The 4,845-nt window shown below is 60.4% G+C and overlaps 1 protein-coding gene across 3 annotated transcripts in view; it reads right to left on the bottom strand.

The window, feature by feature from the left end:
- Nucleotides 1-1,777: 1,777 nt before the first annotated feature.
- Nucleotides 1,778-4,845, bottom strand: part of PDE1B (phosphodiesterase 1B) — a 133,485-nt gene continuing 130,417 nt past the window's right edge. For 2 of the 3 annotated variants that reach the window (XM_026661369.1, XM_026661368.1), the window contains exon 15: nucleotides 1,778-3,405. The gene's annotated coding sequence lies outside the window, so the exon portion shown is untranslated. Of the gene's footprint in view, nucleotides 3,409-4,845 lie in introns of all 3 variants that reach the window. The other variant, XM_026661367.1, reaches the window with a different exon arrangement.

Here is a 4,845-nt window from a genome sequence, read left to right on the forward strand (position 1 = left end):
CTGGGGGTAGCACCCAGGAGTCCTGACTCCCAGTCCCACTGCTCTAACCCCTGGCTCCAGGTATCACGCCCCTCCTAGAGCTGGGCTAGACCCCAGTGGTCCTATGGCTTGAAGCACCAGGAGCAAATGTGGTTCATCAGCCACAGCTTCCTTTCTAAGGGCAGGGCCGAGGCTCCCTCTGGGGTGAGTGGGATTCTGCAGGTGCCACTGAGTCTAGCGCAGGGGCCGGAGGGGTGGGAGCGCCCCATACCCAGCTCTCTGAACTTTGGAGACATGTTGTGAGCTGCCCTCTCCTGAATCCATGCGTGTCCGGGTCAGCATGCAGCAGCCAGCTCCCCGCAGGGACCAGGGACATCGGTGTCTCCCACCAGGCCAGACAGCCCCGAGCAAGACAGGCCAGCCCAATGTAGAGGGAGGGCTCCAGGACTGGGCTGAGGCCCAGGGTGCCCAGGACACCTGGACACCTGGGCACCTGGGATGTGGGGTGGCCAGGACTGAAGCCCCGACAACCAGGGCCCCTAGCTCAACAGGTGAATAATCCAGGGGACGTCAGACCATCCACCTCAGCTGAGCCAAAGGAAAAACTGCTCCGGGGACCAAGTGCCCAGCCCTTATAACAGGTATACCTGCCAGCCCTCCCCCGAGCACCCAGCCCTTATAGCAGGTATACCTGTCCATCCCCCAGCCCCTATAGCGAGTGCACCTGTCGGCTCCCTGAGCATGCAGCCCCCAGCATGCACTGCAGGACAGGCTGTCATTTTAGTGGAAGGGTTTCTTGGATCTGAAGCCCGGGAAGCACCAGGTGTGGAGCCCAGCGCCCCACTCACACACCCTTTCCCCTCCCCCATCCACGCATCTCAAAACACTTGACCACCAGCAGTGAATTTAGCCTGGCAACCCCCTGGGGAAGTGTCATTAACCCCTTAGACAGCAGGGGAAACTGAGGCAGGGGGTAACTTGGCCCTGGTCACCCTACAAGTAGCGGAGCTGGAACTAGAACCCTGGTTTCCCCCCCCCCCCCCCCCCCCCCCGCCCCAATCCACTGGAGCCCATTCCCCTCCCAGAGCTGCAGATAGAACCCAGGAGTCCTGAGTCCCAGCTCCCTGCCTGTACTACTACACATACGCTAAATACGTATTTATCTCCTCCCTAACTCGCCCTGGAGCCAGGAAAAGAACCCAGGTGTCCTAGCTCACATCCATTGGTTAAGCACAGACCTGGGATTGCATAGCTCTGATAGAGGTCACCTGAGGTCAGGCCGAGGTAGCTGATTGGAGCAGGCTCACCCGGAGCTCTGGTCTTTCCTCATCTGGACAAAGCCTCTGGCTTTCCTGACCCATGAACCCTTGGGAAGTTCAGCATTGGAAAGCTCCCAGACAAACCCACCGCAGAGTCCCTGTGGCCCTGGGAATCAGGGGGAACTTAATATTTACTGTTAGATACAGAGCGGGCTGGATAGAGACAGGCTTCATGCATACGTCCCCACCAGCGCTCCATTGATACCCCTCAGTTCTGACCCCAGTCACTCTCTACCAGTGCCCCTCAATCCCAACCTGCAGCCCCCTGCTATCTCAGCCCTGGGCTCCCCAGTCACTGCTCTACCGGTGCCCCTCAATCCCAACCTGCACTCCCTGCTATCTGAGCCCTGGGCTCCCACACACAGCTCTGCCAATGCTAATCTATCACAACCTATTCTTCATTCCCTTTCCAGCCCCTCTAGGGTGCCCAGCCCCCCAGCTCCTGCTATTCCAGTCCTGCCCCCTGCCCCCAGCTCTGCCAATGCCCCTAGAGCCTGCTGGCTCCCATGGCACTTGCTGAATCCTGCTGCACCACAGCCCACGGCAGCTCAGCAGAGTTAACAGTTGTAAGCTGAGACTGCCACAGTCATTGCATGTGTGACTAGACCAGGCCCAGAGTGCAGTGTTCAAACGTGCCCCTTCCAAAAAAAACCGTCCCTGTGCTGCAAGGTGGGAGTGGGGCTGTGGAGTTTGCTCCAGGCCACCCTGCGCTTGGGAGCCGAGTCCTGTTAACAGCCAGGTGTGCAAAGGGGCCTGCTCTGGAGCCCCCCCTCCAGCCACGGGACATGGATCAGAGTAACACGCTGCTCTGTTATGGTCATTCCACCCCACAGGGCGGAGGGTGAACACACCTGCCCCGGCCCCTGCCCGTCCTTCCACGCATGTCGCTCAGGGGCACTTGGGAGCAGTGACATGTCTGGCTCCGCGGCCTAGGGAGAGAGACAGGATGGAGCGGGCGGGGGCGGGGGGGGGAGAGGGGGTGGCGAGGCCTTGGGAAGCCCTTGTCTCAGTTCCGTTTATTATCCTGCACGTCTGGGAGACGTGGCTTCACCTGGCCTTATTGTGGAGCATGTACCTGGCTCCTTTACTGTTTAGCAAGTGTTTATCCATGCAAAAAAGTGTACACTCCCCACCCTGTGACCAGTGGAACCTCCCGTCACGCTGCAAGGACCCATGTGCAAGGTGACACTGAACAAACACACTCTGTAACCGCCAGCCCCATGACATCTGCAGGGAGCTCCTGGGTTCCCCGTGGGAAAGAGAGTGGGCCCTGACCCAATCAAATTGGAGGGGAGTCCTGGGAAAGGGGGTTGGGCTCTGGGTAGATGATATTGGGGCTGCAGGTCAGGAGGGTTTGCCACTGCAGGGACCCCACTGCAGACGGGGAGGAGATTCTGGCCTGCGAGGAGTGGGTGTGTCTGTCTGGGGGTACGAGGGACGACCCAGCCCATGCTCTGTTCTAAGGGTAGGCCCTGGGGCTCTGACATCACCCCAGACAGGTATTTTGTAGCGGTCATCCATTCTGGCTCCAGTGGGCAGGTAAGCAGCTGTGACACGCCCTGGAGGCACTGCTGGAGTCCACAATTCCCCAAGTGACCAAGTTGGCCCCCCATTCTCCCCCAAACTCCTCCCACAGCCCTGTGGATCACCCTGAAGCCTCCGCTCCTCAATCATCCCTGGGTGTCTGACACATTGGGATTCCAGAGAACAAGTCCTTTAAAAAGACACAGGCAAAGCCCTGGCCCAGCAGCTCCGGGCATTTGCTGGCTGGGCAGTGAGACGTCTACAATAGCCCCAGCTAGAGGGGTGGGGCAGGAAGGCAGATGGAACAGGGGACTGTAGTACCTGGCTTGGCGGGGCTGGTGACTGGCCTGGCCAGGCCAGGGCTCGGGGTGGTGGCGGCGAGGGAGGGCTTTGATGAGTTCAGGCCATATGCTCGGTGACATCAGGATTTCCCTTGACTCTAAGGTTTACATTAATTTTTATATCTTGGCAATGGTTGTTCCCTCTCGCCCTCCGGCCTGGGGCGGCTCCTCCTGCGATGGTGCTGATTTCGATGGCATCGAAGACTTTGGACTAAACTGCATCATTCAGTTGGAAAAGGGACCTGCTGGGTCAGAGCGGGAGAGTCAAGGCCTAGACAGCGGGATCCATCCTCCCGCCAGGCCCCGCTGAGTCAGGGCACCCCTGCATTGTGCCAACCTAGAGTGCATTGGTGCACAGATGCCTCTGTGCAGGATAGCACGTCCCACAGTCCCCCTCTGCTGGGCCCTGCTGAGCCAGAGTGCCCCCCACGTAATGTCAACCTGAGAGCATGTTGGTGCATGGCCACCTTTGTGCAGGACAGTGCGTCCCACTGCCCCTGCCCCGGGGACCCAGTGACCCAGAGCGCCCCCACATGGTGCCAATCTGAGGGCACGTCGGTGCACGGCTGCCTCTGTGCAGGACAGCACGTTCCACCTTCTCCCTCCCCTGGGTCCTGCTGAGCCAGGGCACCCCCTGCATAGTGCCAGCCAGAGAGTGTCTTGGTGCACGGCCCTTGCTGTGCAGGACAGCGATGAGCTGCTCCAGTCAAAGTCAGAGCTGGCTGTACAGAGTGGGGCTGAGGGAGGCGCTCTGCAGACTCACACCCCAGCAGCACAGCAAGCTCCAGCCTCGCCCTAGAGGGACATCTCTGCTGGGGCTGAGAAGGGAGTGTGGTCTCCCCACCCCAACCACTGCTTGGCATCTCTGCTGAGACAGCCACAGGATCTGGGCTGAGACGCCCCAAACGTATCTGACAGCCGGGCCCTCAATAGCTGAGAAGGCAATAATGTGTGGTCACTACAGGAGCGGGGGCCATTGGAATCGCTGCCCTAAAGGCTCCGTCACCCAGGCCAGGTGTCTCTGTGTCCACGCAAGGCGAGGGAGTCTTGCTCCCGCAGGTGTCCGACTAGCCCAGGGAAGGCCAGCACTGCCATGTCCGCAGCCCTAACTGCACCACGCCAGGAAGGGCCAGACCCTGCTGCAGGTTCTGAGGTATCCGCTGAGCAGGGAGCGGTGGACAGTCATCAGGATCACCGGGTGTGCTCTGAACCTGCCCCGCTCAGCTCTTTGGGTGCCATTTACACCGGGGCAGAGCGGGACTGGGATGCCACCCAACTGCGATGGCACATTGCGCCAAGGTGACGGTCCCAAGCTGCACTGACTCTGGGTTCGCACTGACAGGCAGCAGGGCGAAGGCACCAGGCCACTCTGACTCCAGCATTGCAGTGACCAGCGCCAGGGGAAGGCACCAAGCTGCGCTGACTGGGTGTCCAAGTGACCGGTGCCAGGGGACAGCGCCAGGCTGCACTGACTCTGGCATCACGGTAACCAGTGCCAGAGGACAGCACCAGGCTGCACTGACTCCAGGTTCGTGGTGACCAGTGCCAGGGGACAGTGCCAGGCCGCACTGACTCTGCCATTGCGGTAACCAGTTCCAGGGGACAGTGCCAGGCCACACTGACTCCGGGTTCATGGTGACCGGTGCCAGGAGACAGCATCAGGCCGCACTGACTCCGGGTTC

Source organism: Terrapene carolina, unplaced genomic scaffold, assembly GCF_002925995.2.
Source record: "Terrapene carolina triunguis isolate 2854851 unplaced genomic scaffold, T_m_triunguis-2.0 Scaffold1054, whole genome shotgun sequence".
NCBI classification, from domain to species: Eukaryota; Metazoa; Chordata; order Testudines; family Emydidae; genus Terrapene; species Terrapene triunguis.